At 38.4% G+C, this 26251-nt stretch overlaps 1 long non-coding RNA gene across 1 annotated transcript in view; it reads right to left on the reverse strand.

The window, feature by feature from the left end:
• The window catches only part of LOC144457035 (uncharacterized), a 50161-nt gene extending 48592 nt beyond the window's left edge, over nucleotides 1–1569 (reverse strand). Inside the window, exon 1 of the long non-coding RNA XR_013486339.1 lies at nucleotides 1196–1569. This is a non-coding gene — a long non-coding RNA (uncharacterized LOC144457035). The remainder of the gene's footprint in view (nucleotides 1–1195) is intronic.
• Nucleotides 1570–26251: the final 24682 nt, after the last annotated feature.

The following is a 26251-nucleotide window of genomic DNA, read 5'->3' on the forward strand; positions in this document are numbered from 1 at the left end:
CCAGGACTTGATGTCTGAGGTCAGGCTTGTGGGAAAGGAGAAAAAGGCTTACAAAGAGATCAAAACAGAGTATAAAAGGGCCAGGGGGTTAAAAGAATAAAAGCACATAATCTATGTCACTCCAATGACCATGGCTGTGTACCTCTCTCTGGAGAAGAGAAATAGATACTAGACTCAGTTGACATCATTCAGAGGAGCCTCTATTAGAGGATAACTTTGACCACAGCATTCATCGCTACTTACTCCTCCAATTCTGGGGCTTGCTCTGTGTGGTCGCTGGAGCACAATGAGGCAAAACTCTGGACAAACTCAACAGGACAGCAACAATCTATTTCAGAATTTTGTCTGGAGCTGAGACCTAGGGTGTCTTTACCTCACTCCACTCCTACCTCCTATTCTTATGATCTCAAATTTTCCTAGAGCCTCATTTTTCTTGCATTTCCTAATCGTCCACTTCAGTTTCTATGAATAAGTATTATTCTTTCCTGTATATACCTTCTTCTACTTATTTTCTAATAGAATATAATCTCTTTGAGGGTCCTATGTTGAGTGTGGTTTTGAGAAGCAGCACAGTAGGATGGACTAGAGTGTTCAAGTTGGAGGCAGGAAGCCTTGATTTCAAATCCATCCTGAGATACCTGCTTGTTATAGGCTCTAGTCAAGACATTTAATTTCTCTAAAAACTTCTCAGTTTCCACAATGTATAAAAATAGAACTAATAATCCAATCTCATAGGAAGGAATAATAATAATTAGCATTTATATTGCTTTAAGGTTTATAAAAGGTCAATCAAGTGGTTCAGTGGATAGAGGGGGCTTGGAATCAGGAAGACTCATCTTCATGAGTTCAAATCTGACCTCATACATTTACTAGCTGTGTCCCTCTAAGCAAGTCACTTAACCCTGTTTGCCTCAGTTTCCTAATCTGTACTGGATGTAGCTGGAGAAGGAAATTACAAACCACTACAGTATCTCTGCCAATAAAACTCCAAATGGAGTCATGGAGAATCAGACACGACTGAAACAACTCAACAACTTTTGCTGATAAGAAGATATGTGAAAGCACTTTCCATGTATTATCCCATCTGATCATCACAACAACTCCATGAATTAGATATTATTATCACTTAGTGATGAAGAAACTCACACTCAGAGACTTATATGGGCTTTGCCATGGTCAGAGAGCCAGTACTTACCAGAGGGGAGACATGAACCTAAGTCATCCTGATTCTGAGGCCAGTTCTCTCTCCGTTGCAATGTGCTGCTTCTCTGTCTTGAACGTAGTAAGTTTCCTAATTCTTATCCTTTTCACCAAAGACAGGCCTGTACCAAAAACATCCTCAGTTTATTAGTAGGATGAGCTTTCAGAAACAAAGTTTCCTTGAGTGTTTCTCACACATATAAAGACTGGTGGCCAAAAGAAGTCAGAAGAACAAGATGAGTTAAAACATTAAAAATTCAGGTCAAGACACACAGGGTCCTGACCCAAGGCAGCCAGAAGAATCTTGGCCTCTTTTGCAGCCAGTTATTGGAAGTATAGGTCAGAACTCTATTGCTTTTGACTGAAGGCAGTTGCAAAATTCACAGAGCTGAGAAAAGTGATGGAATGTGACAGTTTAGAGAATTTAGCTTCCAAGTGAGATTTCACAGAAGGCTCTGGAATTGTTTCAGCCTTGACATAGCAACACCATTAGGAAAAAAAAAAACTTTCCCCAGTGTTTGTTCCAAACAGGAAATCTAACTGCTGATGGTTGTGCCCAAAATATTATGATAAATAACTACATTTCTATAAAGGTGAAATCAGGACAAAGCAGAAATTCTGCCACATGGCAGAAATACATTCCATAAAACCAGAGAATACAAAAATAAAAACTTTTATTCAAAATTAATGCACTTATATTACCAGGTAGAGTCATGAAGGAAATGAGCATTGTTCCTGGAGTCAGGTATTCTGGGTTCCTGTGCCAAAATCATTGTTGTATGATTTTGGGAAAATCGCTTCACCCCTCTGAGCCTCAGTATTCTCATCTGTAAAACAGAAATAATAATATTTGTACTTCCTTCAAGCACTGTTGTGAGGACAAAATGAGATGATATATGGAAAGTAGCTTGTAACCTCTAAATACTGCAAAAATGTTAACTGTTGGTACATTGTTTTGTAAAGACACCAGTATTCAAAGGACAAATCTATCATATATAACAGAGAGAGAAAATTAATGCAATCATAAGTCAGTTAAGGATAGGTTTAAACTAGATCAGTTGTTCTCAAACTTTATGGTCTCAGGACCCTTTTGCTCAAAAAAAGTATCAAGCACCTCCCCCAAGAACTTTTGTATGTGTGTTATATCTCTTTTGAAACTTACCATGTTGGAAGTTAAATTATCTGATGATGATGATGATGATGATGATGATGATGATGATGATGATGATGAAGAAGAAGAAAATAGTTTAGACCTCCAGCACTACCTGAAGAAATCTTGGAGAGCCCCACAGTTCTGAGGACCATATTTCCAGAACCACTGGTCTAGATGATCTGTAAGGACTTTTTAAGTATTAATAGGATATGAATTTAAATAGTACAATTTACCCTGAGAACCTCAGATGAAGAGTGCTTTGGTAGCATTTAAGTATTCCATCACCTAACACAGTGCCCCAACCACAGAACGAACTTAATAAATGCTTGTTGAATTAAACTGAATGGAATAGAATTTTATTACCTCTCCTTTTACCCATGGTGAGGAAGGTTTATTCTGGTTTTTAAAAAAGCTCCATTAATGTTCACTTAATACAACTAAAAAGTATACACTTGACTGTTTAAAAAAGAAAAGAAAATACTTCTAGTTAGAGAAACAACATAGCCTGGCATAGACAGCTCAGTGGCACAGTGAGCAGCACCATAGATAGAGGTCTAGACTTGGGTCAAGAAGATTTGAGTTCAAATCCTGCCTCAGACACTTTCTAGCTATATAACCCTGGGCAAGTCACTTAACTTCTTTCTGCTTCAGTTTCTTATCTGCAAAATGAGGATAATAATGATACCTACCTCCTAGAGCAATTGTGAGAATCAGATGAGACAGTATACATTAAGTGTTATATAAATGCTTGCTATTATTATCACAGTGGAACTAGTACTAAGTTTGGAATTGGAAGGTATAGGTTTGAGGGCTCATTTTTCCAATTTACCAGATTGTGGCCTTTGGCAACTTATTTCATCTTTGTGGGTCTTTTGCTCTTCATCTGCAAAATGAGATTATTGTTCAGTTATGTCCAACTCTACATGACTCCATTGACTTTGTCCACAAGGTTTTCTTGGCAAAAATACTAGAGTGGTTTGCTATTTCCTTCTTTAGTGTATCCCCATTTTACAGATGAGGAACCAAGGCAAATAGGAGTTAAGTGACTTACCCAAGGTCTCATAATTAATAAGTGGCTGAGGCCAGAATTGAACTCAGGTCTTCCTGACTCCAGGCCTGGTGCTCTGTCCACTGCACCACCTAGCTGCCCCAAAATAAGATTAAATGAGATGATCTCTAAGATCATTGGAGCTCTAAATACTAAATCTATTTACAGGATAAATACATAAGAGAAGAATAACAAGGTGCTATGAGATTAGATGAGGGAAAGATCACTGTGGGAGTGGCAGCAGATCATGAAAGGTATCATGAAGAAGTTGATTTGAGTTGGACCTTCAAAGATTTATGAAACTGCAAGTCAAAGGTTAAGGAAGGACATTAAATGCACAAGGGAGATGTGAGCAAAGGTCTGCAAATTAAAAAAAAAGTTGGGACATCTTCTAGTCTTTTTCACTTTGACTAGAGCTTAGAATAGGTGAGGAAAACCTGAAGGATCTCCCTGGTCTAGGGAACTCCCAGGTGAGAAATGCCCTACTACCAGTGTAGGTTAACAACTTCTCTGAAACGTTAGGGGCTTAAAGCCTTAAAGATTTTAGAGAAAAATTAAATAATTATAGAGTTGTCTTGAATAGATGTCAAACATGCAACCAATCATAGCCTGAAACATGCCCAAACAGATTAAAATATAATTGGGAAATATTTAACAATAAATAAAAATACAATAGAACATAATGTTATTGTATGGTTTTCTAAGTCAATGTACGACCCACAGGGATTCCTATACATGTTTTAGTGGTTACTATCTCTATTTGAGTTTGATACCACTGGTCTAGAACTCTGAGAGATTAAAACTTGCTCTGTGTCACACAGCCAGTATGTATGGGGACCAGAATCTGTACCCTGTTCCCTCTAGCTTTGAAGCTAACACTATTTTCACTATTTCATATTGTTTCTCAACAAATTAGGAAAAGCTAGATGGCACAGTAGACAGAATGTTGGCCCTGGAGTCAGGAAGACTCATCTCCCTGAGTTCAAATCTGACTTCAGACACTTCCTAGCTATATGACCCTGGGCAAATCATTTAACACTGTTTGCCTCAATTTCTTCATCTGTAATATGAGCTGGAGAGAGAAATGGCAAACCACTCTAGTATCTTTGCCAAGAAAACCCTAAATGTGGTCACAAAGAGTTCAAAATGATCAAACAACAATATAATATAACTCATTTATATGGCACTTTAAAATTTGATTTATATAACCTAGTTTGACCATTACCACAATCATGTGAGGCATAGTCTACAGGCATTATTATTTTCATTTTTCAGATAAACTTGGGCTCAGATAAATTAGTAATCTCATAGCTAGTAAGCATCAGAGGCAAGGTCTGAAACCAAGATTTCCTGACTACAAGACCAGCATGCTATCCACTAGGCCAAACTGCCTCTAAGAACAGAAAGCTTTATGAACTTATAAGGTAGTATGGAATCAGGATGAATGAATAAGGGTCTTGAATGCCAGGTTAAGGAGCCTCAACTTGCTCAGTGGGCAATGGAAGTTTAAAGTGAAAGAATGATGTGATTACAGCAGTACATTAGGAAGATTAATTTGGCTATAGTGGGAAGGATGAATTGGAGGAGAGAGAGAAATTTACCTACAAATAAGAGTGGTTCTTCCATCTCCAAAATTAGAGGCCTAAAAATAATACCTTATAAAGTTCAGACTTCATACTGGGGAAATGCCAACCCTAAATTTAAAAAGAAAAATCACCAGGTTGTGAAAATGTTAAAAGCCCAGGCTGTGCACATTGAGTGCCAAGGGAATTCAAAAGAGACCATTTGTAACATCTGTGGGCAAATGAAGAGAAATTGCAATCCAATTTGGATGTGCAGAGTCAGAGTGCTCAGCACCCTTATTCTAGTTTAGGGTGACATGGGAAACAATGAGACTAGGCCAGAACTGTCTGTCAGAAGGAATGTCTAACTCAACTCCTGACAATGTCATTATCCCAAGTACCATGGTCCCTTCCACTACAACAAGGCTAGATATAAGGATAAGGTTAAAGACTAGAGCTTTGATTTCACTGATATAAGGAACTACCAGGTAAGGAAACTCCCTCTATGAATGAAAGTTAGCCCCTTTCTCTCCAACTCATAGTATTATAGAGTCACCGAGGGCATTTGGACATTAAACGACTTACCTAGGGTCACATAGCCAGTATGTGTCAGAGTTGAGACTTGAACCTAGGGCTTCCAGCTCTATAGCCTACTCTTTATCCATTATGCTATATAAACTCTCTACATAATCTCACAAAAGCATAGAATGTTGAAACTAGAAGGGCCTTTGCAATATAAAATATTAGGACATGGAATATATTAATTACTTCAGTGGAATGAGGGGCCTCAGGTATCATCTAGTTCATCTCATGTCTAAACAAGAATCCCTTTTATAACAATCTTAACAAGTGGCCATTTGATTGAAGATTATAAGGTAATAGGAAACACAGTATGTCCCAAAGAAGTCCATTCCATTATGGGGCAGTTAGACTTGCTGGGAATTTTTCTTGGTATTGAACCAATATCTGCCTGCTTTCCACCCATTTTTCTGAGTTCTGGCTTCTGGAAGTAAGCAGAAGCTCAGTTTATCTTCCCATAATATCCCTTTAAATACTTGAAGAAAACTATAAGGATTCACCCTCCCCTTGCAGTTAAGTCTTTCTTGTATGGGATAAGTATCCCCAGTTCCTTGAACCTGTCCTCTTCTGGCATAGTTTCTGGTTTCCTCACCATCCTGATCACTTTCTTCTGGATACACTCAAATTTGGTAATATCCTTCCTAAAATATATCTCCAGACAGTGGGTCTGAGAGTAGTTTTGTTATTTTTTATCATCACAAAAGAAGAAAGAAGAGAGAGAGAGAGAGGAGAGAGGGAGAGAGAGAGAGAGAGAGAGAGAGAGAGAGAGAGAGAGAGAGAGAGAGAGAGAGAGAGAGAGAGAGAGAGAGAGAGTAATGTACTTAGGGGGAAAGGAGAGGAAGAGGGGGAGAAAATTTTCTCACATGATCAGTATACAAGTTGAAAACTACAAAGTTTGTATGAGGAATAAAGGGTAGAAGGAGGGAGTGACATGTGAACCTCAGTTTCATCTAAACTGGTCAAAGGATGGAAGAATACACATGCAATTGGGTGCAGAAATACAGTATGCCAGACATAGAATCAGGAGGGAGAGTGGAAATAAGAGGGTAAGGAGTTAGTCATAAGCAAAGCAATCTCTTAACTGGAGGTTAAATCAGGGGTTTTAAAGGGAAAGAAATGTGTATGCAGCTCTCAGGAATATTTGGTGATTGTTTTTTCCATTTTCCATTTACCCAAAATTTCTAAAACTATAAATTGAATGTAAGTCGCTATATATAAAAGTATGGACTCATCACATTGAATTTCTGGATTGGTAGACACTTATGATAGTGCTTCTAGAGCACTATCATATATTGTTACATTAATAAATGAACTAATTAAGCTAGTTTTCTAACAGATGATTTCATATTGAAAAAGAATCAAATACAAGATATGAAATTCAACACATTAAGACTTTAGGCAGGTCAACCAAAATTACAATACTAAATAACACTCCCCCCATATAGCTTTAATGACTCCTAAGTCTTGTGCTTTATAAAATTTACTTATTTTGTCAATGGGCAATCCTTTACCTGGTTTCAGAAATAACTTCTGATTAAAGTAATTTTCTTCCAAAAATAAAAAAAAGATGTCCAGAACTCACCACAACACCTCAGTTGTAGACAGATTGGGGCAGAGTACAGGAACACAATCACTCCCCTCATTCTGAACGGTAAACTTCTATTAATTCACCTTAAAAACATATTGGCTTATTTTGGTTGCCATGTCATGCTACTGATCAATATTGAGCCAACATAAAAAGAATACAGTCTCCATCATGCCTCTAGCCCAGCTTGCTACACTAGAGACTTTGGGGAACTTCTCCCCGGGGCGAATTCTGGGACTCTCTCTCAGATGAGCCAACTTACCTTGCTCCCAATGGAAGCTGGCCCAGAGCTCCTTCACTCTGTATTGTCTGGTATATATTCTCCTATGTATACTTTCTCTGATTTCTGTTTTACTACTGAATTAGATAAATAAGCTTCTTTGTTACCTACTAGGTTTGTTCATTGTGGAACTAGTATTTGATGGAAAAGGAATAAAGCCTTGGATGTAAAGCTTGGGGTCCTACTTCCCCCAATTAAGGAACAGTGATCAGAAGTTTAGATTGAACCTGAAAACAATGCCCTCTAGACTAATAGATTTAAGGGAGCACATAGACTCTCTGAGGAGAGCAGAGCTGCAGAGCTTCTGTCCTCAACCTCCTCCTTCTCCCTCCTGACAGGAATTAAAGTCTTCTTTGGAGGATGATGAGAAGAGTCTAGAAATGTCTAGTCTGCCTCCCTTTGAGACATACAATGATACCCCCAAGCTACATGTGGGGTACAGCCTTCACTGTATGATGAGGAGATGAGGAGAAACCGATGCTGAAAAAGTGACTTGTCCAGGGTCAAACAGCTACTAAGTACTGAGTCAGGATCAAAAATTGGGTCTTCCTGAGTGTGTCGCACACTGTAGATATTGTATCATCTAGCATAACATAAGCTTTTGGAACTGGAAGGGATCTTAGGCATCATCTGGTCAACCCCCTTCATTTGACAGATGAAGATTAAGGCCCAGAGAGGTAGAGTAACTTGTCCATAGTCCCATAGCAGATTTGTTACAGAGCTGGAGTGAAGAATTACTCTATTTTGACACAATGCTACCTCCACTTCTGGCCTAAAAGTCAAAAGGCCTGAGTTCTTGTCCAGTTTTGATGCTGACTACATCTGTGACTTTTGGCCAAGTCCCATTAGTCTCTGGGCTTCCAATTATTGCCTGTAAAACAGAACTAGCAAAAGCAGCCCAGGGGCAGCTAGGTAGCACAGTAGATAGAGCTCTGGCCTTAGGGTCTAGAGGACCTAAGCTAAATCCAGCCTCAGACACTTGACACTTACTAGCTGTGTGACTCTGGGCAAGTCACTTAACCCTGACTGCCTCACCAAAAAAGAAAAAAAAAAACATCCAATTATCTCACAAGTCTCCTGAGGAGAAAAAGAGACAACAGAGCTGAAAAAAAAAAGTGAGCCATTTTTAAAGATCTATAAAGATGTAATATTCATGTTTTGTGCCTATAAATATATCTGGTGGTTTGTTTTTGTTTGGGTTTATTTTTAAGCAGTCTTAATGACCATAATTTATTTGCTTGTCCATGTGGTTATGACTGGAATAACCACAACAGTAGCAGCATGATTTGGATATCTGGAAAGAGAGACTCAGATGGAGTCAGTCAGACTGGGTAAACTCTGCTTTTCTGGTTCCTAATTCCATTCAGAGCAATGGCATACCACTGAGTGGCAATCCCATTGCATTTTCAGCAAGCTCTTCGGTATTGTATTAAGCAGTTAGTTACATCTCGGCAGTAGATTAGATGACTGTGAGTTTGGCTTAAATTTTCAAGTTGTGAAATGCACTGGGGACCCCACTTTGACAACCAAAAAGCACTAGCTACACTGAATTTTAGTTGTCCATGCCTAAAAGTAGAGAAAGGAAAAACAAATTAAAAACAGAATATCAAGAACCATAACTAACTTTTTCCAAGAACTTTCTTCCAGTCCATGGCCCCCAAGTGAACCTATCCCATGAATTTTGATGATGGATGCAGGGAAGGAAGAAAAGATCTCCGTAGGGGAGTCACTAAGTTTTCCAGAGGTTCATTGAGCAACTACAAAACCTACGCAAGGGAAGAAACATAGTATGATAGAAAGAGTACTTACTATTTGTGTTCTTGTGTCATACATTTAGAGTTAGAAGAGATTTTAGTTGCTATCAGGCCCAATTTCTTATTTTGCAGCTGAGGAAACTGAGGCACAGAGATGTTAAATGATTAGCCCACCATCATACAGCTAGGATATTCTGAGGTGGGATTTGAACCCAAGGTCTTCCTGACTCCAAGTCCAGTGCCTCTCCACTTTACTAGCAGCGTCAAACTGATGACCATTGCAGCAGCTAGCACTCCCAGTGCCCCTGAACTGTATTAAAATGTTATTGGGAAATAATTAATAATATAAATTAAATACAATAGAATATAGATTTCCATATCAATGTGGGGTCCATGGGTATCTTTATATATGGTTTAGTGGCCCATGCTTCTATTTGAGTCTGATACTACTGAGCTATACTATCTGACTAGCTGTATGATGCTAAATATGCCACTTACCTGCTCTGAATCTCATGCTTCTCCTTTCCAAAAATGAGTATAAAAACGTTAAGTTCCAGGCACTGAAGAGGAAATTGAGGCAGAAGTAAGTTGCCCAGGGTCATACTGCTGGTATCTAAGGATAGATTTGAACTCAGATCTTCTTGACTCCAGGCCCAAAGTTCTATCTGCTGTGCCACCTGGCTAGCCTCACTTTTTTTTACCAAATTTTGGTAAAGAAATCACTTGGTAAAATGTAACTATTATCATTTCTCTCGATAGTGAGTTGGATTTCAGAATGATCAGGCCCTCAGCAAAATCACAAAACAGATGGCATCTGTTTTGGGGCTCCCCTTACCCTGCATTCCAATTCTCTAGCTTTTCTCTCCTATCCCCTCTGCTCCCTACCTTCCCCTTTCCTTCGGTGCTTTGCTGCTTTCCTCTGGCCATCACACTCATTCCCTTCCCCATGCCCTGCCATGAGAAATCAATGGTCCCATCAACATGGGTACTCCCTCCAGCAACAGCAAGTCAGCAATGCCCTCTCAATTTGTGTGACTCTAGTCTATGTTCTTACATAAACCTTCAACAGGTGTCCATCCCACCTTCTAGGGTCCTTCTTCCAGTCTTCTTAGTATTGTGTGTATAACAATACAGAACAACGTTTAGCTCTTAGTTATTATCCCACAAGACAAACCCACATTATTTTCCTTTTGCTGTAATGATTCTTAGGCCCTTTTTTGTATTTCTTAAGATCATAGGATCATAAGTTTGGAGTTTGAAAAAAGATCACATAAGCTGTAGGGTTCAGTCTAGGAACAGGGAACCTGTGGCCTTAAGGCCACATGTGGCCTAAATCCTTAGGTGTGGCCTTTTGATTGAATTCAAACTTAAACCACAGATTCCCTTGGTCCAGTCCCTTCTTTTAATAATTAAGAAAATGAGGCTTAGAAAGATTAAATGACTGACCTGGAGTCTCTGTCCTGTTTAAGCCCAGGCTACTTCAAACCCTATTAGCCCAGTTAATTCTTTAAGACCTAAAATCAAAGACCAAATCCACTAAACACATAAGGCAAGCTTTGGGCATCAGGGCTGCCTCCTTAGTGACTCCAACACAAACTTATAAGGAAGAGAAATATACTTTGAAAACAATAGGCTCAGATTCTTAAGACTCTAGCCAAAAACTCAGATTTTTACAATCTGGCCAATAGCTCACAGATGCTCAGATTCCTTAAGAGTCTGGCTAATACGGCAGATCTTTAATAAACCTTGTCTCTGGCTGAAAAAAAAAATAGCATGCTTAAACTTAGAATTGTTCTTGACTGTCTAAAGGAAAGTAAAACACAGGAGGTAGAGGAGTCAGGAGGGGTGATGGCAGGAATAGAACACTCAGCTGTGCATCAGCTTTTTACAGAAGATCGGAGAATCATAGGACATGGATTCTGCACTAAAAGGGATCTCAGAGGCCATTTCGTCCACCCCTTTCAGGTTGATGAAGAACTGAAGAAAATGAAGCCTGGAGATTGTGACTTGTCCAAGGCTACACAGCTAGTAAATAGCCAAGTCAGAATTAGATCCTAGATCTTATCTGGAGTTTATTCAGCAGCCTTCAGATAATGTTAGAATTAAATGCATGCCAACCAGATAGGAGAGATAACTAATATTTTAGAGCAAATGTAGTTCTTGAGTGTGCTGACAGCCAACTCTTCTCTGAAACTCTGGCTTTTTGGTCTCTTCAAACCACATATCCTTAAATAGTCATCATTATTCATCTTCAAATGGAAGTGAGATCTGCGAGCCCGAAACACGTAACAGGGAAAAAATAGAGATGTCTGGCTACTCTGAACAAACAGATATAAATCCACTAAAGAAGGAGAGAGGGGAGGGTTTACATTAGTTTATACAGAAAAAACACAAGGCTAAGGTAATTACTAGTGAAAGCAATGTAATATATAATGGAAATACACTGAATTTTGTAACACTGAAAATAACAATAATATTATTAATATTTACATAGAACTTTAAAGTTTGCAAAGCCCTTCACCAAATTAATCTAATTTGATATCACACGGCATAATAAATTCTGATTGATTGATGAAGAGACCTGAGTTAAAAGCTTAGATTCCTTACTTCTTAGTTGCATCAGGAGGAAACATAATACAGTAGGAGAAGTGGTAGATCTGGGAACAGAGAACAGTGATACAAATCCAGTCTCTGTCATCTTACCTATGTGGTAAACTCTCTGGACCTCAGTTTCCTTATCTGTCTCTTTGGAGCAAAGTTTGGCTGGGCACTTTTTTTTTTTTTTTGCTTTTTGGTGAAGGAATCAGGGTCAAATGATTTGCCCTGGGTCTCGCAGCTACTAAGTGTCGAGTGCCTGACCTCGGATTTGAGCTCAGGTGCTGCTGACTCTAAGGCCCTAGCTCTATCCACTTCCCACCTAGCTGCCTTTGGGCACATTTTTTTAACTCCTTCCCAGGGAACTTTGATGAAGAGCTGATTCCCTCCAGACCATACTTTCTCCTTCTACTAGGCAGCTAAGAGCATAATCTTCCCATTGGTTCTAATCTATCCCCCTCCCCCCACTCAGAAATAGGAGGCTCATAGGAAAACCTAGGATCCAAGTCACCTAATCTTGTTACAATAATGGCTCACTTTGGCCCAGAAGTGAACTTGTCCAAGTACACATGAGTTTCTTTCTCTTTTCTCAGCACTACAAGACCATCTCACACATAACAGCTCTAGATCCAGAGTAAAAGTGAACATTCCCTAATGTTTTTGAACAGATCATGATCTGGTTAAATTTTTATATTTTTAGCTAGCTCCTAACATCCCACCATTTTACTTACCCAACGGAGGATAAATATATAAACATGCAGCACAAAGCATTCATGATCAATTATGAATTTTTACATGAAATAAAATCAAGAAATAGAAACTATTTAAGGAAAAGGGGGGGGCAGGAATCACATTTAAGTGTATGTTACCAAATAGGCGCAGACAGAGCAGGGGAATTGGAAAGAATAAAACTCTTCACTGCTTGTCTGCAATTTTTTTTTAATGAGGGCAATTGGGGGTTCAGTGACTTGCCCAGAGTCACACAGCTAGTGTGTTATGTGTTTGAGGCCAGATTTGAACTCAGGTCCTCCTGACTTCAGGGCTGGTGATCTATCTGTTGCATAACCTAGCTGCCTCCTTTTCTGCAGTTCTTAAAGGGGTGGTTGAAACCATCAAGTTGCATCCAAGAACTATGCTCCATTCTGTTTCTGAAGCTAGTCTACTATGCTTATTCCCTTTTCCAGGAATCCACACCACAATATGTCAGCAGGGACCTGCAGTTTACCTCCATCACTCAGCAATAGTTAACACTTCTCTCCACTCTGCTCCATCTTTCACACTGCTCTATCACAGAAGAGTGATTCATCTGAACTCCTAGATATGACCAAAGTCTGCTCACCTGCTCCTCCCACATCTAACCTCATGACAGTCCAAGGGCTCAAAGGGCTCAAAGGCCTCAAAGGGAGTGCCATCCCTCCAAGATGGCAACTATCAGGATTTCAAGTTAAGGTTTCAGCATTCTTATCCTACTCAAGCAGAAGTTTGAATCCGGGGTTACGTATTTGTAAACTGAGGAGGCTGAACTAAATCAAGCCAAGTCAAATCAATAAGTACTTATTAAGCACTTACTATATGCCAGGCACTGTACTAAGTCCTGAGAATGCAAAGGAAGGCAAAAATAGTCCCTGACCTCAAGGAACTTCCACTCTAATGGGGGAGGCAACAAGCAAAGTATTATGCACAAACAAGGTATATACAGGATAAAATGGAGACAATCTTAGAGCAAAGGAATTATAATTCAGTGGCATCAGGAAAAGCTTATTGCAAGAGGTGAGATTTTAGCTGAGAATCCAAGGAAGCCAGGAAGCAGAGACAAGGAGGGAGAGCATTCCAGACATGGCGGGGGGAACCAGTGAAAATGCACGGAGTTAGGAGATAAAGGTTTTTGTGTGAAGAACAGCAGAGGTCAGTGTCAGTAGATTGTATAGTACTTGGAAAGGAGGGATATACAAGAAGACCAGAAAAGTAAAGCTTATAAAGGGCTTTAAAATCCATTTAGAGGATTTTATACTTAATACTAAAAGTGATAGGAAGCTAGTGAATAATAACAGTAGGATTTATATAGCACTTTAAGATTCAAGAAGCACTTTACAAATATTATCTCATTGTATTCTTACAACAAATCTGGGATGTAGTTTCTATTGGTATCCCAGTTTTGTAGATGAGGAAACTGAGGCTCGGAGATATGAAGAGACGTTTAAAGTCCCACAGCTAGTGTTTGAACTCATGTCTTCCTGACTCCAAGTATAGCATTCTGGCCACTTTTCCATCTAGCTGTCTAGGTGAACTGGGAGATAATATGGCCAGACTCACATTTTAGGGACACCACTTTTGGCAAATAAGTGGTGAATGACTGGAGACTTGAGACAGGGAAAGCAAACTGATGGCTATTGCAATAATCCAAGTGTGAGGAGATGAAGATCTACATCAAGGTGGTGCCCATGTCAAAGGAGAGAAGAGAGCATTTTTGAGAGATGCTATAAAAGAAGAATCAATGGGACTTGGTAATTAATGACACCTAGATTTCAAGCCTAGGTGACTGAGAGGATAATAGCATCCTCAATAGTCATAGGAAGTTAGGAAGAGGTTTTGGGGAAAAGATAATTATTTCAGTTTTGGACAGATTAAGTTTAACAAGATATCTGTAAGACATCCAATTCCTGATATCTAATAGGCATTTTGAGATGAATGACTGGATTTCAGGAGAGATATTAGGGCTGTATAAATAGATTTGAGATTCACCCACACAGAGATAATAACTGAATCAATGAAAGATGATGAGATCACCAAGAAAAATAGTATAGAGGGAGAAGATATCACTTTTAAGATCTCTTCTCACTCTAAAACTATCATCCTATCTATGATCTAATGTGATCTAAGCTCTCTGAGCTTCAGTTTCCTCTTTGTAAATTGAGAATAATAATTGTTCTAACTACTAGCCAACGTTGTGAGTACCTTTACCAATGGAATAAAAAATCATTGAAGCAAATATGACCATGGAAAGAGCTGTGGAATGGGCAGCTCTATTTAGTGGAGGTGAGTTTTTTAAAACAACAGTTTGAAAGAGTCATTCCAGAGAACAAGGCTACCTTGTTCTGCTAATAAGGAAAAGAAAATTTCCCGAGACAGTTTCTTCTTTGAAATTCAAAATAGAAAAAACCACACCCTGCCCAAAAAAACAACTGCAAGAACTACAACAAAGCCAACACTTTCTGTTAAAAGATGAGGATTCAATTGTTTCAGAAATCGCCCATAACAATCATGCCATCTACAGTGACAGCAATGCCCAAGGGGCAGTCCATTTGGCCAAAGCCACTTTCTTGAACACTAAATTTGCAAATGAAACTGCCATTGGATTCAAATATCTGTACCCAATGGTTCCTCAGGTCAGCAACTATGATGTGTCCTTCTGGATCCACTGTGACCCACTGAGGGTACAAGAATGGCCCATTGCTTGTGCCCTCTGACCCCAGGAAATTTGCAGACTGGCAGTCTGGGTAGATGACCAGCTGGGGGTTGTTACCAGAAGATGGCCTTCGTGATTGAAGGTCACACCCCAGAGTTGGGGGTGAGGGATCAACTTCCAGAAGTCCCCTTCAAAGCCATACTGTGTCATTAACAACTATGGGGAATGAACTTCGTGACTCTGGAGAGGATGTGTCTACTAAGGGATGAGAACTGGAAGGAAGAGTTTTCCCAAGTAACAGTTTATAAAAATCTTTTTGGAGAATTAAGAAAGCTGAAATAGTTTTCTAGTGGCAAAGAACTGGAAACCAAGGGAGTGCCCATTAACTAGGGGATGGCTGAACAAATCCTTGTAGATGAATAAAGGAATGTTATTATGTCATAAGATGATTTCAGGGACAGCTATATGGACTAATGAAGAGTGAAGTGAGCAGAACTAGAAGAAAAATGAATGTATAAAGTGATATTATAAAGACAAAAAACTTGGAAAACCTTAGGAATGCTGATTGGATTGACAAATCAATTCCAGAGCACCAATGATGAATCATAACACATACCTCCCAACAGAATGGTCATGAATCCAAGAGGCAGAATCAGAGATAATATTTTTGAGCATGGCCAATGAAGAAAGTTGTTTTGCTCAACTGTATATTTGTTATAAGGATTCTTTGTCTTTTTTTTCTTTCTCCCAGTGGGGGAAGGAGAGAGAAAATAAATGGTTATTAATTGAAAAAAAGTAAAAATAAAAGCTATATTTCTAAAAAAAATGGTGAGAAAGAGTAGTAGTATCAGTAGCAGCAACAGCAGATGGAGAACACTTTCCAAGAGAACAATTCTAAGCCTTGTAGGAGATGGAAACTTTTTGCTTCTCTGCTGTTGTTAAATTGTTTCAGTTGCATCCAACTCTTCATGAATGCATTTGAGTTTTTTGGGGCAAAGATAATGGAGCAGTTTCCCATTTCCTTCTTCAGCTCATTTTGCAAATAAAGAAACTGAGGCAAACAGGGTTAAGTGACTTGTCCAGGATCATACGGCTAATAAGTGTCTGAGGCCATATTTGAATCCTCCTGACTCCAGACCTGGTGCTCTATCCACTGTGCTACCTAGCTGCCTTTTATTTCTCTAAGCAAGTCACTTAACTTATGACTGCCTCGATTTCCTCATCTCTAAGAAGGTGATAATATTAGTAACTACCTCCCAGGGTTGTGAGGATAAAATAAGGTATTTGTAAAGAATTTGGCAAACATTGAAACTCTGTATAAATTATAGCTATTATTATTATAAAGATAAGATCTAATAAATTATGTCCTAAATTGAGGTTTTGTTCTAAAGAACAGAATAAGTAGGAAGACACTACGGATAATTGATTATATCAAATTTAACTGGCTGGGAGACCATTCTCTTGGCTTGGCAGTGAAAATATTGTCTAGGGCCTCAGAGAATTTCAAGAATTTTTTGTATACTTTGTTTTTTTAAGTTTCTTAGCTTCTCAGGGAAAGGAAGTTGCATGGAATTGGCATCCTTGTTCTAGACACAAACTGTATAAGATAACTCATCTCCAAGCTGATAGGTACTTCACAACAAAAAAAACTTTTGTTGTGTTTTTTTTTTCTCCCCCAGGTGAGAGGAGGGTAAAGGTATCAATGCTTCAAGAGCAGGCCCTCAGTGAATATAGATCAATTCCACTCACTCCCTAAAAAAAAGATGAAGGTAAAAAGTTTTCCAGATCCATATTGCCCTCCACAATGACATCTGTTAGGCATCAAGTAGGGAGAAAAAATTCTCAGCAAGAGAATAGGGAAAGGTTATTACTTTCTTAAAATATTTGCCTTAAATTCCAATGCTTACTTAAGAAAAACAGAAAACAGCGCTCTATTACACATTGTAGATCAAAAAAAATCTATAAAAATTATATTTAAAGAGTAAGTAATAAATCCAAAAGAAAACTGTAATCTAATTTTTTCCAATACGCACACATACATATTGATATGCTAGCACATTTAACAAAAAGAAGAACATATGACTTATTAAAGCAATAGTCTAAAATTATATCTTATTTTCCTGAGAGTAGGCTGAAATTGTTATGGTAGACAGCAATTATATTATTTGGTTCATAAAGCAGTTTGAAGAGTCCAAATCCTATACTGAATCTATTTGCCTTCTGTGTGGGAGTCTTAACTCTTCCTTTTCTGCTTAAAGTTTTATTTCTGAGCATAACAGGAAGTTGGCCAATAAGCCCAGTCCCTATGAGTCTGCACACCGCATATCGTCATGATGGCTGATTCAATTCCCCATGTTAGAAAAGGCTGGACAGTCTGCTTCTGGGAGAGTTAGGATGACATATAATGGAATTGCCTTAGGGAGATTTTGATTTATGCACAGGCATTCTATGCCTAGCCCTGTTCTGCTAATCACATGGTGAATGGCAGTCTCTTTGATTGACTATAATTGTGTAACCAGACCCAGGGATGCCCTCAAAAGGCCTTAGCATCAGCTTCTTATTTTCATTTACATTCATCATTTCATCTGATTTCTTCCTAATATCAAATGTCCAGTGAGAAACAATGTTTTAAAGGTCTTGGACTTCTTCCCCATCCAAGACCAAAATGTGTCATCAGTTCTTTGCCTAAGTCCATGTTTATTCTTTTGTTTTAGGTGAAGGGATTGAAGGCTACAACCTCGCAAATTTTTAAAGGTAGGAGAGCAAATAACTTGAGGTCTAGGAGTCTGGGAAGTCCAAGACTTCAGGAGTTGAGCCTACATTGGACTTTGCAGCCAGCCTAACACTGATGACTTAAGGAATAAGCAGTGACCTTAGTGACCCACATCAGCTCTGCTGGTAACTGAGACTCATTCAGTAGCTGTGTTGAATTTGGACATGAATTTGGTGGGACGAGTGCTAATAGTGGGACCACTAAATCTAGGTTCATATTTCCCCACAGACCAAAGTGGTAGAGAGGAGAGTGTATCCCCAAGGTATTAGAGAACACTAATGTTTTTGTTCTCACTGTGTTTTTGAAGTATTTTGTAAAAGCTAATTAATAATAAATGGTTAAATTGAGCTGAGGTACTAGTCACAGGTGGCTGACAGTGAGGGGGCACACCTAGAATGGGGTGTATGAGCTGATGACATTGGAGAAGAGACCCTCTAACTCTGACAGGGAGATATAGGAGCTTAAATCTGGGATAATCAGCTGAGAGAATATACTTGGTACACTAAGAATTGGCTTCTCTTAGGAAATGACTTTCTTAAGTAGAGATAGATATTGTTGTATACATAGCTTTCCCCAGCTAATGCCTGCACTCACTCACTTATATTTTTTAACTTTTTTTATTTATTCCTCTGGTTTTAATGTCATAGTCATTCTTGACTATTCCTCTATTGACTATTCTTGATTCCCCTAGCCCCATCTCCCAGTGAGTCTTCCCCTATAACCAGGAAGTAAAATAAAAAAAGCAGATTAGCCATGTTGGGGGGCATATGCAACGTTTCACACCTGAAGTGCCCCACCTAGCTAGTAAAAGGAGTGGATCGTGCTTCCCAATTTTGTGAATGTCTTTTTGTGAGTCAAGAAAGAAAAGATTTCATCTCAAAATAATGATTAAACCCCAAATCCAGGGTCCAAAGCTCAGCTACATTCTTCTATCCTATGGGCACCAACCTAACTGAAAAATCCCATCCATGTCAATACCTTTAATCCATCATCTGAGGTTATAAAAACCTTTCCATGGAGCTGGGGGTGGGGAGTAGGAAGCAGGAAATTCAGTCACTCAGAACTGGAATACTAATCAAAACTGCTATCACACACTCATGATTGATTATTCATAGGGTCTACCTTATCCCCTAGCAATTGGGGATCTAGGGCCAGGGCCAATGCCTTGCTATTTGGGTTGCCACTCCATGGTATTTCCTGGTTGCTCATTGATGCCTGCTCCAATGTGTCCCTGCAATAACTTTACTTTGCTAAATATAAGTCTTTATTAAGGAGTCACCTCCTGAACAACCAGTTTAAATGAGCTATATTTGACTTGACCAATCAGAGTACTAAGGATGTAAAAACTAAAGATCTTCCACCCTCTTGAATTCAAGCCATACCAGAGGAAAACAGCAATCTGATTCTTTCTTTAAAATGGTAAAAACTATGGTGTCCCTTAGTGGTGTATTCAATAAGATAGTCAATTTTTATGGATAATTCTTGAGGTGATATGGTGTAGTGCAGTAGTATCAAACCCAAATAGAAAGGACAACCACTAACCCATACATATTGGCCCATGCAAGACACATATTGATTTAGAAAAAAGACATATTAATAATATTATCTATGTTCTGTTATATTTTTGTTTATTTTGTTAAATATTTCCCAATCATAGTTTACTCTGGTTAAGTGGGGCCCTTGGGAGTAGTTGACACTTCCAGTGCAGTGGATGGATCATTTCAGTTCAATTCAATAAATATTTATTAAGCACCTACTATGTTTCAGGCACTAGGCTAAGCTGAATTGGAACAAGGGACTTTGGTTAAGTCTCTTGACCTCTCAGAGATTCAGTTTGTTCATCTATAACACGGGGATAGTTGAACCTATACCACCTACTTCACAAAGTTGTTTTAAGGACTAATTGACATGAAACATGTCAAGAAGCCAATCAATCAAACAAACATAATTTAACCCTAATCTGTGCCAGGCACTGTTTTAGGCACCAAGGTTACAAAGACAAAAATGAAGCTGTCCCTACCTTCAAAGAGCTTACATACTTTCAAGGGAGAAAATGTGTAACCAGGCACTCAGGCTTACTGGAATAAAATTCTCCTCATTAGTGGAGTGTTCAGTGTTCAGTATTCATGCCTGCATTAGAGGTGGAGTTGACAAGAGATTGGAAGAAGAAGGATCCTGGGCTTCCAGCTTCCAGCTTGGAGAAAGAAGACATATGATTCCAGATTCTCTTCAGGGAGAGGTCTCTGAAGGGAAAGAGAGAGATTCTGTGGGAAGAAGTTGACATGTAGAGGAACTAATGTCTTAATCGGGTACCTATCCCCAACTTAACACACTAGAAACTTTGGAGAATATCTACTTGAGTGAGATCTGGGACAATTTTCCTTGGGATGAACTGAGATATCTTGTTCCTAAAGGGAGATTTCATTCATTCTGTGTAGTGTCTGTTATGTTCCCATCTATAGAAGTTCTCTAATTTCTGTTTGCTATTGACTTGAATAAATGGATTTGTTTCCCAGTTGTTTTGCAAGGTCTTTTTGTATGGCATTTGGTGAGAAGAGAGTCAAGACTTTGGACATACAATTTTGTACACTTCTTCCCTATTAAGGGACTGACCCATGTGGTTGCGTATATAATTGACATGGTCAAAGCATACACACACAAACACAATATCTTGTATGTACATATATACATATATATATATACACAAAATAAATACATGGTAATTGCGGGGGGATATAAAGTGCAAATAGAAATTTAAGCTATTATTAAAGCAACCACTCCCAGCCACCCTGCAGCCTAAATTAGCCATCTTGGAAGAGCAGCTAGGCAGGGAGAGGAGAGGCAACCAAGGCAAGGGCAGAGCCCAAAACCCACTTAAAGACTGTGAGTTTCACTATGAATCTGTCACCTACTACTGCCCATATGCTTAGCATTCTCTCCCCTCCTATTTCTCTCCCTATCCCTGTTAATACAGGGATTACCAATTACCAACCAGGTAGAATAGTATTCCCAACCCCAATCTCCCATTCTCTCATCTCCATAGTCCTCAACCCTATGACACTTATGCCCCACTTTTAGTGGGGAATCTGCCTACATATTCCACTGTGCCCTCTGGAATTCCATTCCATAATAACCAAATTCCCTTTACTCCCTTTCAGAATCTTTTCAAATACTAGTCAAAACAAAGACTCAGCTCTCCCCACCCAATGACACTTCACCCCTGACTATGCTCCCTAGCACTGGCCATATCCCTTCTCCCACATACTTCAACACATTGATCATAGATCAGGAGTCAGAATATTCCTTGATCCCTAATGCCACTTCCACACTCTCCCTTTACTTCCACCACTCAGAAATCTCTCCTCCTTTGAAGTCCATTTAATCAAAATTTTTCCTTGCCTTTATACTAAGGGACTTCAATATTAACATTAATATCCTCTTTAATTCCCTAACCACCTAAATCTCCAGCCTCCTTAAATCCCATGACTTACTCCTTATCTCTACCTCAGACGGTCAACAAATATTTATTAAGAGTTTACTATGTGTTGGACACTCTACCTAATGATTAAGATACAAAGGTGAAAAAATGATCCCTGCTCCCAAGGTGCTCACAGTCTAATGGGGGATAAAACATGCAAACAGCTATGCACAAACAAGATATAAATAAGATTAATTGGAAATAATCAGCAAAGGGAAGATGCTAGAATTAAGGAGGATCTACAAAGTTTCCTTGTAGAAGGTAGGAGTTTAGCTGGGAAATGAAGGAAGCCAGAAAGACCAGGAAATAGAGATGAATAGGGAGAGAATTCCAGGCATGGGGGAATGCTAGTGAAAAACTCCTTTGACTCCCTATCACCTCCATTACATCTCTCAAAGACTCTAATAATTTTGATTTATAGATGAGAGACATCATGTTGGATGAGAGCCTTTAAGCATTTCGCATTACCAAATCAAATGTTTTCTTTTAATAATCAACAAAAAATAAGTATATCACGCACTTAATTATAATATAGTAAATATGTAATCTACTGTAGAACTTCACTAACAAAAACCTGACTGTTCCCCACCTATACCTTAGTTGAAGATCCGATGCCCATTATACATATAGATGATTTTCATCATAAAATTTGCATAAATGGGAAAGAAAATATGTAGGTCGGTACTTGATGTTCTCTACATCACCTTTTTGGTACAGTAATAAGGTCTAAGTCTTTCTGTTGTTATTACTGTTATTATTGTTCCCATACCTTTGGTAACTTCCTCTATCTCAGATCTTGTGAACTGATCACTCAAGAGCCAGGGGTGGAGGACCTTCAACCTCAAGGCCACACATGGCCCTCTAGGTCCTCAAGTGTGGCCCTTTGACTGAATCCAAACTTCATAAAACAAATCCCCTTAATAAAAGAATTTGTTCAGTAAAACTTGGACTCAGTTGAAAGTTCGCACCCAAGGACCTAGAAGGCCACAGATTCCCCACCCCTGCTCAAGCTCCTCACACTTATGTCACCTCCAGCCTAGATGTACCTTATGTACACATTGTCTAATTTGGTTCCTTTCCTCAGACATTCTTTTAGTAGTATTTCTGCCTTCTCTGGAAGTACATCTAAGACTGTGAAGTTAAAATCCAACCAAGTACAGTGACTCTATTATCTATGGTGGTGGATGGAAAGGTATGTTAGAAAAATGTTTGTAGATATTTTCCTCTTTTTCTTCTGATATGTTCTTTCATTTTCATTCATAAATGTCCTCAGGATGTCTTTTCTGCTTTGGATCAGTCACCAAGCTTTCTATAAATTGTTTTTACCTTCTCCTGTTACTCTGTTTTGAGAAAAAAAATCTTTCATCATCTTTCTCCGTAAGATTTAACTAACAAATTTATACGCTAAGTGAATATTGCCTTTGGTTTTCATTTCTCCTTTCTTGTCAAGTAAATCAGGTGTTTGCTGGCTAGGAAATTTTTAGGCTTAGTTAGTCGTTATGATAATTGATTTATATCTCTTGAACTTCTATATGAAAGCATTAAAATCCTTGTCTATATCCTTTCTTCTTCCCATTGCCATTTTTCATTATCAACAGCTTGTTTGAATAGCTCAGGATTGAGTTGTTTCAAATTGTATGTCTTATCTTCTCACTTTTTTTATCCTTTCCTCTAGTTTTGTAAAAATTAGATCTTTGCTCTAACAAGCTGGTGGTCCAATAATACACTGACTCAGGAATGATTCCCATATTGGTAAAGAATTATTTTTTGTCCATTAAAATACAATTTTATCTATTGTGGTGTTATTTGGAACTTATCATGTTCAATTCCTACTGATGATTCTTTTCTCAAAGAAAGTACTCATTTTATATCCGTGTGAGACTTTGTATGGTCCACCAGTCTTTGGCCTTTCTCATTCCTTTTCTTGATCCATGTTTTCCAATGTCTTCATCAAGTCATCACCAGCTACTAAAGCCCTGACACAAATAAGTTCATCATACTAAATTTTCACACACCTAGCAGGGAGACTTAAGCAAATGGAACACAAGATATAGAAGTAAGGGAAAGTCAGAAAACACATAAGTTGGACACCATAGTCAGACATTTCAGGCAGCATGATAGTCTAGAAGAAGATTTAATTTAATGTAGTAGAAACAGCCCTAGATTTAGGGCTATAATTTCAATCCTAACTCAGCTACTTATTAGCTATATGAACTTGGAAAAGTCTCTTTTTCTCTCAGCACCTCAATTTCCTCATTTATAAAATAGAAATAATGATACTTACAGCAGCTACCTCACAAAGCATATTATGAACCTCAAAATAAATAATATAGGTAAAATATTTGTGAATATGATGAGTCACACATGTGTAAATTATATTTGACATACTTACATACATACATACAGATGTATGTGTATATTGAATCAAGCATTTGAAGAACTTGAATAAAAAAGAATCAAAAACTCACCAGAGCCCAAATTGAATTGCTATCATATTTTTATTATATTGTTATAGAAATGCTTATATTATTCCATAAATTAAAAACAAACTAAATCCATATAAATATATGTGTGTGTGTGTGCATGTGTGCGTGTGTGTGTGTGTGTATCTAGTTGCAATATGTCTTGTATTTCTATCCCTGGCCTGTCAAAGATGGAAAATAGCTTTCTCTGATGTTATTGATTCCTCCTAAACATTTTGTTTTTTACCCAATATCCTGTGATCTCCTAAGTACTTGCAAATTGATTCTTGTCGATATGATCTGGTCCTTTCTTCTGTGGTATAACTGAAATCTTAAGTCTCTCTGGGAAACGGGCTTATCCTTTTTCTCCCTTTCATAAGAATACACAAGAATACCTAAACTCGAGGTACCTGCATAGCCTTCTGCAAATGGTCTAAGATCCTCACTAGGGACTCCATGAGAATTCTACCTCATTCCCAAAGTTCCTTAAAGACCCAGCAGACTGGAACACATATGGTTTCTCCAAACAATGTTGGAATACTTCTATCTTATGCCGCAATTTCTTGTTCACCTGTTTCAGGTGCTGTCTGTCCCGAGAGTTACTGGAGCTCATTTCTGACCTTTCTGGTAATGACAAAGGTGGAAACAACATTAAATAGTCTTGCCTTTTCTCAGGTTCTTCAGAGGCATAATTCCCTAGCTGCTAGACTCAGAATATTCCTAATGAATGTCACAGTCTGAGAAATGGCCCTTAACTGTTTTTCTTCTTCTATACTTTTGATGCGTTGACTATTTTTCTTGCATAACAAGATGTCATATTCCTATGAATATTTGGCAATACCTGTCTCAAAGGAGAGCATAACTAAAATAGAATCACATTAAATTTGGGAGGAAACACATATTGGTATATCATCTGAACACAAATATCCAGCTAGTGACAGAGCCACGCATAACATTTACAGAGAGATCTAAAGCATTAGCATCTTGGGGAAAATACTATGAGATGAAGCCAGTCATTTGAGCTCATTAAATCAGGTTCTTACAAAACTCCCTAGCTTTCTGAGCTAATTCCATATTTTTCATGTTTGTTACTTCATTCCACGGCCAAATTTTGAGAAGTTTATTTTTTCTTCTTTTTGTTTAGAGCCATAAAAATCACAAAGTACTTTTTCTCAGGCTATTAAATATTCTACATGAAAGTAAACAACAGGAATGCTTTTAAAACTACATGTAGAATCATAAAGCTTAGAAAGATCTTAGAGATTATTGGTCCAACTCTCCTCATTTTACAGATGGGGATAATGAGGCTTCAGAGATGAGTGGATTGATTTGCCTGTAGTTACAAAGCTAGTAGTAGAACTGGATTCTGAACTCTTGATTCTATGTACCATCTCTTTTTTTCCACTACAAACCTAGAACTATAACAATGAAAAAGGCCAGTGCTGGAAGAGAATTCAGAGACCATTCTAGAACACTTAAAACTCTTTAGTATCCTGACACAGTATGGCCTCCACTTAAAAGATATACAGTGAGGGCCAATTAACTACTTCCCTTAACAGATGATTCTACTTTGGGGCAGCTCTAATTAATAAGAGGCTTTTCTTTACCATAAGCCAAAATCTGCCTCTTTCCAACTTGTACTCATTGCTGGTTGTGCCCTGTGGACTTTTGTGTAAAGGAATGTCACAGTCAGGACAACCAGGTGGCACAGTGCATAAAGCACTGGCCTGGAATCAGGAACTCTCATCTTCCTGAGTTCAAACCTGGCCTCAGACACTTACTAGCTGTATCATCCTGGGCAAGTCACTTAACTCTGTTTGCCTCAGTTTCCTTATCTGTGAAGGAAGAGGAAATGGCAAACTACTCCAGTATCTTTGCCAAGAAAATCCAAAGTGGGGTCACAAAGAGTCAGACATGACTGAAAAACAACTCAGAAAACAATGCCCTGTTCAGACTTCTTCCTCAGGTCAATTAATTTGGCAGCTGTGTGAAGGATCAGTTGAAAAAGGGAGATATCTAAGCAGAAATAAGAAGCCTAAACTTCACAGATCTACATTACGTTTCAAATAATCACAGAATCCCAGAGATGTAAGAGGTCTCAGTGGCCATATGGACTTAAGCAGAATTCTATAACTCGGGGTGTGTGAATTTGTTTTTGTTTTTAATATTTTGATAGTTATATTTCAATATAATTAGCTTCCCTTATGATCCTATATGATTTATTTTATGCTTTTAAAAACACTCTTCTTAAGGAGTCCACTCTTTTCATAAGACTTCCAAAGGGCTCCAAAATGCAAAGCAAAAACAAACAAACAAAAAGTTGAAGCACCCGTAGTCTAACCCATACTTGAACAAGGTGGTTTCCTTAACAGTTTT

The sequence above is a fragment of the Phascolarctos cinereus genome, unplaced genomic scaffold (genome assembly GCF_003287225.1).
Source record: "Phascolarctos cinereus isolate Bilbo 61053 unplaced genomic scaffold, phaCin_HiC Scaffold_4;HRSCAF=312, whole genome shotgun sequence".
In the NCBI taxonomy this organism is placed as follows: Eukaryota; Metazoa; Chordata; class Mammalia; order Diprotodontia; family Phascolarctidae; genus Phascolarctos; species Phascolarctos cinereus.